Genomic DNA, 13,097 nt, shown 5'->3' with positions numbered 1-13,097 from the left:
TTCTTTATGTCAATGGGATCAAATTGGCTATTGGGTTTCGACCATAGGGATGAAGAAACTCGAAGGAGCAGCATGGAAATTTGTTTTCGAATGAACAAAATTATAAGAGCGAATGTTGTTTTTGTTCGGGAAACTCCATTCATTTTAAAATCAAACAAAATTTCAGTCAACATTCGTCAAGTATCTGATGGCATTATTGGGTGGTACAGAAAGATCTTTCCTACACACATTCTTTCAGAAATCTACTAGTGTATGGCCAGCTTTAGATTGGAGAGAACTGGGTGCTTTTTAGGCTTCATGGTCTGCAGACCTGTGACAGACTGTTAACAATACATATCTAAAATGGTCATATCTATCAAAGGTATCCTTGGAAGACCTACTACATCTTATTTTTTTGGTTTAATACCGTATATTTTTATTATCATTATTACACTTTAATATTTCAGCCAAATCCATTTCTACTCTCATCCCACATTCCTACTACTACTCGTACCTTCTTCTAGGGAAGGGGGAGGAAATGTAACATTGTATACCCCTCTAGTGTTATTTTATCTGCCCATATTCAACTCCAATTCTTCCCATCCACCTCCTCTATGTGTATTCCCTCTGTTCTTTTTCTAATATGTCTTATAGACAATCTACTCCCATTGTGATGTGTGCTTGCCTTAGTCTTAACTTCCCCCCACATATATACCCGTGTCCCCCCTCCCTTCCTTCATTGTACTCCTGTTCTACGTGTAACCTAATTAGTACCCTTCAAATCTTGTGCCATATACAACCCTTATGTGATTTCCTCCTCAATTTTACCTTTCAATTTCCCCCATTGTGCACTCTCACCTTTTCTACCTTCCCTTCCTCTTGTCCTCTTCTCCCCTTCCTCCAGAAGACATTCATCCCTCCTTACGATTCAATACTTTACCCATGGCCATATATTCATTACCCTTCTATGAATTAATTATTCCATCCTTTCTATGTCCCTTTTCACCACTCTATCCTCCTCTTAACGCCTTCATGGATTCCTCCATCTGCGTATACATTTCCCATTTTCCCCAGATCTTATGAAAACTCTCCTTTTTATCTAGATCCTTTGCACTTAGTTCCTCCATATATCTTATTTCTTCCATTGTACTAGCCCAGTTCTTTAATGTAGGTGGTGCCATTGATTTCCATCCCTGCGATATATAAACTCTAGTTGCAACCAGTACGAATCTTAGGATATCGCTTTTTATCTTTTTTGGAGATCCAGGTATCAATGACAATAAAAGCCATTAAGGGATCTTTTTCAACATTTTTTGCCTCCATGGCATTGTATATTCCAAATACAGATTCCCAGAACGGTAGCAATCTAGGACAACTCCACCAAATATGCAAGTAAGTCCCCTCCTCTAGTGTGCATCTCCAACATCTATCTGTTAAGTCTGGGTTTATATGTCTGATACCTTCTGGGCACCTGTACCATCTAGATATTAATTTATAGTTCTTTTCTTGGTGGAAAGAAGATATAACAGAGCTATGTGTCATATTGAATATTCTTCCCCACTCTTCATCTGATATCTCTCTCCTCATATCTTGTTCATATATACCATACACCACTGACAGAGTGTGGGTGACAGGTGTTTCTGATACACACAGTTTCTCAAATGGAGTAAATGTCCTATTGAGAGTTTTATAAGTCCTAAGATGTCTAATAAATTCTGATAGTTGCACTGCCTCCATCCATAACTTCCCATTAGTCTGTCTTTCTGGTCTTAAAGCCATTTTTAGTTCTTCTCTACCTGGTTCTAATATTTACCACACCTGCATATGTGGAGTATTCTCTGTGTCTAGTAGTGAGATTGCTTGCATACCTGGCGGAAATTGTGGATTATCCAGAATAGAAGTCAAGGGCCCCGGCCTAGATGATCATTTATATTTAGTTGCATACCTGTCCCATATTCGTAGCACCGATTGTACCAAGAAAGGCAAGGTTGTCATCTGTGGTCTACTCTCCTCTGACAGCCAGGGGAGATTCCTCAAGGGTACTGGGGAAATATTTTTTTACTACCCCTTTATCTTGACCCCTATGTATCCAGTCCAATAGTCTAGATATTAAGACTGCTTTATGGTAAAGTGCAAAGTCTGGGATTCCCAATCCTCCTATTTGTTTTGTTCTCATCAGGACTTTTGCACTTATTCTAGGGGTTTTATTTGCCCATACAAATTTCATTGCTGCCGATTTTAGGAAGGATATCCACTTTTAGGACATTTACTGTACCTATCCATGTCAGTCGTAGACTATTCCAAATAAGGAATTGAGCAAAAATATTATCTATCCAATCTCTAAAATTAATGGCATATAGTGTATTAAGTTTGTTAGGAATATTAACCCCCAAATATACAATATATTTGGCCTGCCATCTAAATGGGTAGCTATTCTTTATACTAGTTTTAACTTTGTCAGTTAGGGATATATTTAAAAATTCATATTTAGATAGATTTATTTGGAAATTACTCAGATCACCATAGTTCTTTAAGAATATTAAAGGAGAACTATGGGGTCAGTGTTTTTCCCCATAGTTCTCCTTAGGGTAACGGGAGGACACAAACTAGCGTCTTCCCGTCACCCTAGGCTCAGTATACCACGAGCTACAGCTCGCGGTATACTGAGACGGCGCACCTGGAGCGGATCCCGACTTAGATGACAGGATCCGCCCAGCTGCTTGAGTGACAGCTGGCTCTGCCTACCTAGAGGCAGAGCCAGCTGTACCCGCCCCCTCCCCCGTCCGTTCCGCCAGTCAGCGCTGGCAGATCGGAGCAGGGAGAGGGGAATACAGCCCCTCCCCCTGTCACGGCAGAGAGATCAGGGACAGGATCGAGAGGTGAGGGAACCCGGTATGTTTTCCCTCACCTCCCGATCTACTGAGCCGACCTGTGACAGTCTCATTGTCACAGGTCGGCTTAGAACTATGAGGTGAGTGGAAATCACTCATGTCATAGTTCTCCTTTAAGTATCGATATTATTGGAGAAGTTATTAAAAGGAGTAAGTCATCCGCATATAGTGATATTTTATGCTGTTGTGTTATAGTGGGCATGCTTTTAATCGAAGGGTTCTTCCTAATAGATGCCGCTAGTTGTTCCATTACTATAACATATAATAAAGGTGAAAGGGGGCATCCCTGCCGAGTGCCGTTGAATATTGGGAAGGGGGCGGATACCTCCCCATTGACTCTAACCCTTGCATTTGGGTGTGTATACAATGCCATCACTTTAGATAAAAAGAATTCCCCCACTCCCGCTTGCGCTAGGGATTCTCTGAGAAATTTCCAATTTACTCTATCAAATGCTTTTTGAAAATTGACAATTTTTATTTTGAAGGTTGCATATAGAGAATACAAAACTTATGACATCATTTGAGATATCAAGCTTAATCAACATTCAACCAGAGGCCATTATACATACATCATTTTGTTGTTTCACTATAGCGTAGAAGACGGGATATTCCCCATCCGCCACCCTACCGTTCTGTATGTCATGGCTATATAGCAAATAAAGTTTCGTTCTGGCTTCTTTTGTCTAATCTGAGCTATCTGGCTTATACCTTTCAAATGTGGTGCATCAACAATTAACTGAACATCTTTATAAACAATGCAAAAATATAGCAGAGAAAGAAGAAAAGAAGAGAAAGTGGGTGTAAGTAAGTAAGCGTCTTCCAGGACAACAGTCTGTATGGACATCATGAGCAACATATACCAGGGCTCCTCCCATATCTTGGTCTCCTTGGTTCCTTACGTCTGGGTCAGTTTCCCCCCTCCGTCTACTCCTCTCACACCTCTCAGTTCATGCTCACCTCATAGGCATCCCACGGTCTCCACACCCCTTTATGGGTTTCAACTGTGTAATTTAGCTGTGCTGTCAGGTATTCCATCACCTGTCCATCTTTAATTCTAGCAAAAAGATCAATTTTAGAGGGGTGGGAGTTTTCTTTTCCATTGCAGTGGTATTAGACAGTGGGCTGCCGTGAGGATATGCATAGTCAATTTCCTATTAGCCCTTGAGAGGTCAGGGAAGGGCAGTCCCAGGAGGTAGTGTATGGGAAGGTCCGAGAGTGGCTGACCCACTATCTGTTCTAGAATGCGTTTTACCTCTCCCCAATAGGGTTGAATGCTAGGGCATGTCCAGAATATGTGGAACAGGGTGCCTCTGGAACCTTCACATCTCCAGCAATTTGGGGATAGCTTTGGGTTGAGTGTATGGAGAAAGTCCGGTGTGTGGTACCAGTGGTACATTATTTTGTATTGATTTTCTCTATAAACCGAACAAATTGAGGACTTTGCTGCCATTCTCCATATTCGTTCCCATTGCTGAGGTGAGATTGTGGTTGCCAGAGCACTGTCCCATTTCCGCATATAGGGTAGGTTTACCTCTTCTTGCACTGGATCTTCATTTAGTATGCCATATAAAAAAGAAATCACACCCTTAGAGGAGTGGGGCGCCAAACATTGAGTCTCAAATGGGGTGCGTGAGGGGAAGGACCGTGTTTTAGCAATTGACAAAGCAAAATGTTTAATCTGTAAATATGCGTATTGTGCGCTGATAGAAAGATTGTGTTTCTCCCTAAGTTGTTCGAAGGGCATTATCTTATTTGTGACCCTATCCAGTAGGTCCCTAAGGTGAAAGAGACCCCTGGATTGCCACATCTTTACCCAGTCCTTAGACACCCCTGCCTGTAGTTTTGGATTCAGCAGAAAGGGAGTCAGTGGGGACCGAGCCGTCGTCAGTCCTTTGGCTAACTTAAACTTATTCCATATTTCCAGCGTAAGCCCTGTGGAGGAAAGCATGGCACCCCTAGGTATTTGCACTGGGTCAGCCCATAGTAGACCATTGGGGTGGGTCGGTGCAAGCCAGAGGCCTTCTATTTTCGCCCAGCTCGAAGGAGGAACAAACCTTGATAGAGCCGGCACCACTCTCAATTGGGCTGCATGTTAATATGTAATAAAGTGTGGCAGAGCCTGGCCTCCCTTTGCTGATGAAGCACATAGTATCTTTTGTGATACCCGATGTCGCTTCCCATCCCATATAAAGTTTAACACCTCTTTTTGAAAAGATTTTAAATCGGTGATTGGTATTCTAACTGGCAACTGTAAAATAATACAACAGTTTTGGTAACAATGTCATTTTGACTGAAGTCAATCTACCCGTGAATGACAATGTCAGGGATTTCCATCTCTGTAATTGTAAGCGTAGTGTTTAAAACAGTGGTTTATAGTTGGTCGCGTAAAGCGTGTGTATATGTTTTGTAAGAAAAATTCCCAGGTATTCAATTTTATCGCCTTTCCAACTGGAGGGGAATATAGTTTGTAGGGAGATCAATTTAGCGGGGGATATATTCAATGGGAGGACTTCGGTTTTTCCTATGTTCAGTTTATAACCCGACACCATAGAATAACTATGAAGTTCCGATTGTAGTTTCGGCAGTGACCGTTGTGGAGACATCAAAGAAAGAATGAAATCGTCTGCGAACAATGCTAGTTTAAATTGTTGTGTTCCTATCTGTATTCCCCCTATGTCTGGTGACTCACGAATCCGTGCCGCAAGGGGTTCAATACAGAGAGCATACAACAGTGGGGACAGTGGACAACCCTGTCTAGTGCCATTGCGTATCTGGAACGGTGCGGAAGTCGCTTTTCTCAGTTTTATAGAGGCAGAGGGAGTTGAGTATATTGCGTGGATTGCTCGGGCGAAGGGGCCCCTGATTCCCATACGGGATAGCATTGCATGTAAGAATGGCCAACTAAGCCTGTCAAAGGCTTTTTTGGCGTCTAGACTGATTAACAGCGCTTCCTTTTTCTCCTTGTTTACAATGTCTACCAGGTCTACCAGTCTACGGGTGTTATCCCCTGCTTGGCGATTCAACACAAAGCCTACTTGATCATTGTGTATGAGTGTTGGCAATAGTTGGGCTAGCCGATTAGCTAAAGTTTTTGTAAAGATTTTGAAGTCCGAATTGAGAAGGGCTATTGGTCTATAATTGGCACACAGTTTACCATCCTTATCCGGTTTGGGGAACACCGTTATGTGAGAGGTTAGAAACGATGTTGGTATTGTCGCGCCATTAAGAAAACCATTAAACATGTTCGTCATATGGGGAGAAGGATTTCTGTGTATGTTTTATAGTACGAGTATGGGTATCCGTCTGGCCCTGGTGATTTGCCTGTGGGTAATGCACGGATGACATTCCTAAGTTCGTCTGGCATAATATCTATGTTTAAGGCTTCCAGTGCCACATTCGAAATTCTCGGCAGGTCACACCCCTCTAAATAGTCCCGTACGCGAGTCATCAAGTGTGCATCAAGTGGGGTAAAGGCAGTGTCTGTGAGATTGTAAAGTTCTGTATAATAATCCCTAAACACATTAGCTATAATGTCTGGGTGATGTTGCATAGTGCCCCTTGCATCTCTAATTGCCGTCAGCCCCCTTCCACTGGCTTCCTCACGTAACTTACGGGCTAATATAGTGTGTGCCTTGTCGCCCCTTTCATAGTACCGTTGCCTTAAGTGAGTCATAGACACTTCGACCTTGTGTGTCAACAGGTGTCATGTTAATATGTAATAAAGTGTGGCAGAGCCTGGCCTCCCTTTGCTGATGAAGCACATAGTATCTTTTGTGATACCCGATGTCGCTTCCCATCCCATATAAAGTTTAACACCTCTTTTTGAAAAGATTTTAAATCGGTGATTGGTATTCTAACTGGCAACTGTAAAATAATACAACAGTTTTGGTAACAATGTCATTTTGACTGAAGTCAATCTACCCGTGAATGACAATGTCAGGGATTTCCATCTCTGTAATTGTAAGCGTAGTGTTTAAAACAGTGGTTTATAGTTGGTCGCGTAAAGCGTGTGTATATGTTTTGTAAGAAAAATTCCCAGGTATTCAATTTTATCGCCTTTCCAACTGGAGGGGAATATAGTTTGTAGGGAGATCAATTTAGCGGGGGATATATTCAATGGGAGGACTTCGGTTTTTCCTATGTTCAGTTTATAACCCGACACCATAGAATAACTATGAAGTTCCGATTGTAGTTTCGGCAGTGACCGTTGTGGAGACATCAAAGAAAGAATGAAATCGTCTGCGAACAATGCTAGTTTAAATTGTTGTGTTCCTATCTGTATTCCCCCTATGTCTGGTGACTCACGAATCCGTGCCGCAAGGGGTTCAATACAGAGAGCATACAACAGTGGGGACAGTGGACAACCCTGTCTAGTGCCATTGCGTATCTGGAACGGTGCGGAAGTCGCTTTTCTCAGTTTTATAGAGGCAGAGGGAGTTGAGTATATTGCGTGGATTGCTCGGGCGAAGGGGCCCCTGATTCCCATACGGGATAGCATTGCATGTAAGAATGGCCAACTAAGCCTGTCAAAGGCTTTTTTGGCGTCTAGACTGATTAACAGCGCTTCCTTTTTCTCCTTGTTTACAATGTCTACCAGGTCTACCAGTCTACGGGTGTTATCCCCTGCTTGGCGATTCAACACAAAGCCTACTTGATCATTGTGTATGAGTGTTGGCAATAGTTGGGCTAGCCGATTAGCTAAAGTTTTTGTAAAGATTTTGAAGTCCGAATTGAGAAGGGCTATTGGTCTATAATTGGCACACAGTTTACCATCCTTATCCGGTTTGGGGAACACCGTTATGTGAGAGGTTAGAAACGATGTTGGTATTGTCGCGCCATTAAGAAAACCATTAAACATGTTCGTCATATGGGGAGAAGGATTTCTGTGTATGTTTTATAGTACGAGTATGGGTATCCGTCTGGCCCTGGTGATTTGCCTGTGGGTAATGCACGGATGACATTCCTAAGTTCGTCTGGCATAATATCTATGTTTAAGGCTTCCAGTGCCACATTCGAAATTCTCGGCAGGTCACACCCCTCTAAATAGTCCCGTACGCGAGTCATCAAGTGTGCATCAAGTGGGGTAAAGGCAGTGTCTGTGAGATTGTAAAGTTCTGTATAATAATCCCTAAACACATTAGCTATAATGTCTGGGTGATGTTGCATAGTGCCCCTTGCATCTCTAATTGCCGTCAGCCCCCTTCCACTGGCTTCCTCACGTAACTTACGGGCTAATATAGTGTGTGCCTTGTCGCCCCTTTCATAGTACCGTTGCCTTAAGTGAGTCATAGACACTTCGACCTTGTGTGTCAACAGGTGTTGCAGACGCGTTCTAATTTGGACTAATTTTCGGAGGAGTGATTTGGAAGGTGTCACGGCTAAATTTTGTTCTAGGGTGATTATCTCCCTCTTCAAACAAATTGTGGTGGCCAGTCTGTCTTTTTTGATTTTTGACGCCAGTGCTATGCAATGACCTCGGATCGTAGCTTTATGGGACTCCCATAGAGTTGAAACTTGAGAGACTGTGCCGTCATTCAGTTCAAAGTAGGAGCCAATGGCCCTCATTATGTCTTGCCTAGGAATCTCATCTTTGAGTAAACTTTCATTTAGCCTCCAGTGACAGTTTTTGATCTGAGTGGGTTCCAAAGTCAGGGTCAGATCAATTGGTGCATGATCCGACCATGAAATCACTCCCACATCAGCCGATTTCAAATTTCTTAGGGCTGGAGTATTCACCAAGAAATAGTCTATTCTAGTGTGTGTGTGGTGAACCGGGGAGTAGAATGTGAAGCATTTCTCTGAGGGATGTAGTACTCGCCACGAATCCAATAAGGAGTGCTTTCTTGCATGCGACGGAAGTGTCGCGAGTTATATTCCGTGGCCTTTGGAGCCCCTTTTCCCAAAGAACCCATGTGGTCCATGACATTTGAGTATGGTAAGTTAAAATCACCCCCGATAATAAGGAATGTGTGTTCTAAAGTGGCGATTTTATTCAAAGCTTGGGTGATAAAACGGACCTGTCCCGAATTTGGGGTGTATATGTTGCATAAGGTAGTCGGTACACCCTGCCAGTCTCCATGTAGAATTACATACCTTCCCCCCTTATCCGTAAGGACCAAGTTGGGTAGGAAAGAGCAAGTATCTTTTAGTAAGATTGCCACCCCCGCTTTTTTCTTTATGTGGGATGCCGCGTATGCTCTAGGATATAGGGAGAGCAAAAACTTAAATGTATTTTGTGGGGTGAAGTGCGTCTCCTGCAAGAAGACAACATCTGGGTTGACATTCTTAAGTTCCCTGTATGTGATATTGCGTTTAAAAGGGGAGTTCGGTCCCTTAACATTGAGGGAGAACATTTTAATATCTGTAGGATCCATGGAGTCGGGTTAGTTGAGGTTGGCTGCTAATATGGAGGGCTAATGGGTATGTCCATCCCCTGAATGAAGGGTTCTGGGGACGAACCTTGCATCTGTTGCTTGGGATAATGTGGAGGAAATCTGGGTCCTGGAAGCGCCAGTACGTCAGAGTAGAATAGAAAAGAAAAAGACAGAGTAGAGTCATCCTTAAAACAAAACATACAACGTTAAATATAACAGTCTTAGTGACTAGCCATGGGAGGTTAATAGCTCCCCTTAAAGCATATGCATAAACAATGTTGAAAATAACTCTAGTTGGTGGGAATATTAACATCTCCTAAGATCAACAGTAATTACACGTTATCAATATATGTCTCGAACCCCTTTGTATGGACTACGTTAGATAATTCCCTGAGCACGTGCTCAAAGTTTGCATGGAGCAGTTAGACCGACCCGGTCAGGCGACCAACCAAAGTTAGTGTCCCATCAGGGTCTAGAGGCAAAACTGTTCTGAAAGGGGGGCTTTGGAAACGACATCCTTGCACAATGTCACTCCATAAAACGTTGCCGATCATGGCCTCCAAGATAGGAGGAATCACTGGCCTCAGCGTGGGCGTCTCGGAGTGGAAGCCTCCCTAGGACGCGGTGGTCAGCGGAAAGGGGTGGTTATAGTCACATCCAATCTGACATTCCGCTTGCCGGGAGTGACCTTTTGCCATGTGGTAGGTTCCGGACCCAGTTTGGGTAAAGGGTCCCATCCTGTCAGGACTGGACAGCCCAACCGTAGGTCGGCGCAGAAAGTAGGCAAGTCCTCTGGAACTCTTAAGGTAGCGCTTCTCCCTTCTCTCCGGGCTGTAAGGCTAAAAGGATATCCCCAGCGATAGGGGATATTGTTATCTCGTAGCAGTGTTAGCAGTGGCTGTAAAAGGCGTCGCTGTTGCAGTGTGTACCATGAGAGGTCTTGATAGATCTGGAGCGGGGCCCCCTCAAAGTTTATGTTTTGTAGGTTTGCGGGCCTTCCGCAGAATCTCTTCTTTAAGTGGATAGTAATGAAGTCTGCATATGACGTCTCTCGGGGTTGATGATAAGCCTCGAGGGCGCAACGCTCTATGTGCCCGGTCCAACTCCACCTTTTGTGTTGTAGGGGCCCCAAGGACCGTATTAAACAGCGTTTGCAGTTTAGCTTGGAGATCTTCTTGCCCATCTGCTTCTAGTAGCCCTTTAATTCTCAGGTTATTTCGTCTACCTCTATTATCAAGGTCTTCCACTCTGCGTTGCAATTCCTGAATCTCAAAGGAGTGGTCGACAGATTGAGATTGCATCTTGTGGACCTCCCTTTTAGTCGTCTGTAGGTCATCTTCCACATCTGTCACCTGTTGAGCTAATTGTCTGAAGTCGTTGCGAAGAGATTGTATTTCAGTTTTACAAGTTGTTCTGACTTCTTGTATTAGGAGCTTAAAATCTTTCTTAGTGGGGATGTGTTTAATGTATTCCCTCCAGGAAGAGTATTCCACTTCATCTGGTACTGTAAAAGATTGGGCTCCCGCTAGTTCTTGGTCATAGCGGGGCGTCGGCAGCTCTGAATCGACTTGTTTCTGCGCAGATTGCAGGGTTACAGTCTGCAGTGGTGTTTGCATCTCGGTGGACGCTAGGTGGCGCTGTGGCATCACATATGAAGAGCCGTGCTGTTCCATATATGGGCTTTGATGGCTTGGGGGAGCCTGTCTACTTGAGCCCCCGGCTTTAGGGCCTCTCTGCGGCCTGGGTGTATTGTCCCGTGACGAGGCCCCTGATTTTGGGGTTGAATCCAGGGGGGTGTCTGAGAGTGGTATCGGGTCTTCTGGGCTCATGGAGATGGCCTCCATTGTACCTCCCATGTGATCTGGCTCGGGCGGACCATCGGTCGCTATAAGGGTAGGTGACGGCCACACAGCAGCTCTCCCCTCCCCAGCCCAAGTACTCACTCCATCCTCCGATTCGCCCCCCGATTCTCGGGGCCGCGAGGGGGATACGTCCCGTGGCGACATCTGGAATCCGGATGAAGCAGTAGAGGGGGACCGCGACAGGTCAGATCCCTCCTGTGGGAGTGTGTTGCAGCTGTCGGCTCTCCACGAGAAGTACGGTGTTCCGGCGGCGCCATTTTGACTGACAGGGTCCCCTGTGGATCACTCGGATCAAAACGATTTGATCGTTTTCGGCGATTTTTTGTTTGTTTCAGCGACTGCTGTGACTTGGAGGACCTGTGGGGTCCATATTTGCCCATGTCGGCTAATCGATGTGGCTGCTAGGCTGCAGGTTTAGGTGATCCCGGCGGAGCTGCTAGAAAGCACGTCTGGTTCAGGCGGCCATCAAACCACGCCCCTATCAAATGCTTTTTCAGCATCAATTGACAAAAGACAAAGTGGTATATTTCTCTTTTGCGCTAGTTCAATTAAATTGATAACCCTGGTGGTGCTATCTCTAGCCTCCCTTCCCTGCACAAATCCAGTTTGGTCCAGATGGATGATTTTGGGCAATACTTTTTTTAGCCTACTGGCCAGTACTTTTGCATATATTTTTAAATCTATGTTTAGAAGAGAGATTGGGCGGTAATGGCCACATTCTGATAGATCTTTCCCAGGTTTTGGAAGCACAGATATATGTGCTTCCATTGTCTGTGTAGGGAATGGGCTACTCTCTGTGACTTACAGGCCTTTGTGAAGAACGGGCCCAATGATCCCTCAAACTGTTTGTAAAATCGAGCTGTAAACCAATCTGGGCCAGGTGCCTTATCGATTTGTAGTGAGGTGATCGCCTCTTTTATTTCTTTTTCCGAAAATGTCGAACTCAGCCTTTCACCATCCTCGGAATTCAGTATCGGCAAATCTGCCTTTTTTATATATTTCCTCACTTTATTTGCAAAATTATCCGTTGGCATATCTGCATATTTACCTCGTAATGAATATAGGGATGCATAATATTTTCGGAAAGCTTCTATTGTTGGTCTAGAATATTGCTAATGTCCCTTCTTACCTCCATTAATTGATTGGAAGTTTTTATCGTCATATTCGCCTTATTCATAACCTCCAATTCGTCTAATTTTTTAAACAATCCCTTTAATTTTCCCGCCCTCTCTTTCTTCAATCTGGATCCGTGCTTAATCAAAATACCTCTTACTACACATTTCATTGCTTCCCATTGAATACGCTTTGATGTAGTGTCTTTTTGATGGTCCTTTATAAAATTTTTGATGGTGTTATTTATTTCTTCTTGACACACTGTATTTTTTAGCAGGTTATCATTTAGTCTCCAATTTCCCACATTTCTGCTCGTGTTTTCCATTTTCATTAACAGGCATACCGGTGAGTGGTCTGACCATAGTATTGATCCTATCTCAATCTCTGGTGCACAATCTAAAAGCTTCTGATGTATCCATACATGATCTATCCGGCTATAGGATTTATGCACCATAGAGTAATATGTAAAGTCTTTTTTTATGGGGTTCAATATTCTCCATCCATCCACTAAACTCATGTTATCCATTTTATTCTTAAGTTTTTTTAAAGCCCCTCCCATTAGGTGTGGTATCCAATTGATTATCAAATATTAAATTCATATCTCCCATTACCATACTTGTGCCCACTCCAAATTGTTGAAATCTATTGAGTACCCATGTACAAAATCTGTGTTGACCCTTATTTGGTGCATATATGTTCGCAAGTGAATACATTTGATTACCGTATATACTCGAGTATAAGCCGAGATTTTCAGCCCATTTTTTTGGGTGAAAAGTGCCCCCCTCGGCTTATACTCGAGTCAGCGCCAGCTGTCATCTTACTTACCTCGCCGAGCGTTGCGTCACTGCTGCTCCGGTGTGCGGCGCTCCGAGCGGGGT

At 43.8% G+C, this 13,097-nt stretch overlaps 1 protein-coding gene across 1 annotated transcript in view; it reads right to left on the bottom strand.

Annotated features, from left to right (window-relative positions):
- LOC108787152 (cytochrome P450 3A19-like) overlaps positions 1-13,097 on the bottom strand; it is a 38,860-nt gene that overhangs the window by 11,711 nt on the left and 14,052 nt on the right. The gene's annotated exons all lie outside the window — the stretch shown is intronic.

Source organism: Nanorana parkeri, unplaced genomic scaffold (genome assembly GCF_000935625.1).
Source record: "Nanorana parkeri isolate BGI_ZX_2015 unplaced genomic scaffold, ASM93562v1 scaffold244, whole genome shotgun sequence".
Lineage (NCBI taxonomy): Eukaryota > Metazoa > Chordata > Amphibia > Anura > Dicroglossidae > Nanorana > Nanorana parkeri.
Note: the sequence above shows the minus strand (reverse complement) of the source record. Positions and strands in the feature narration are given on the sequence as shown.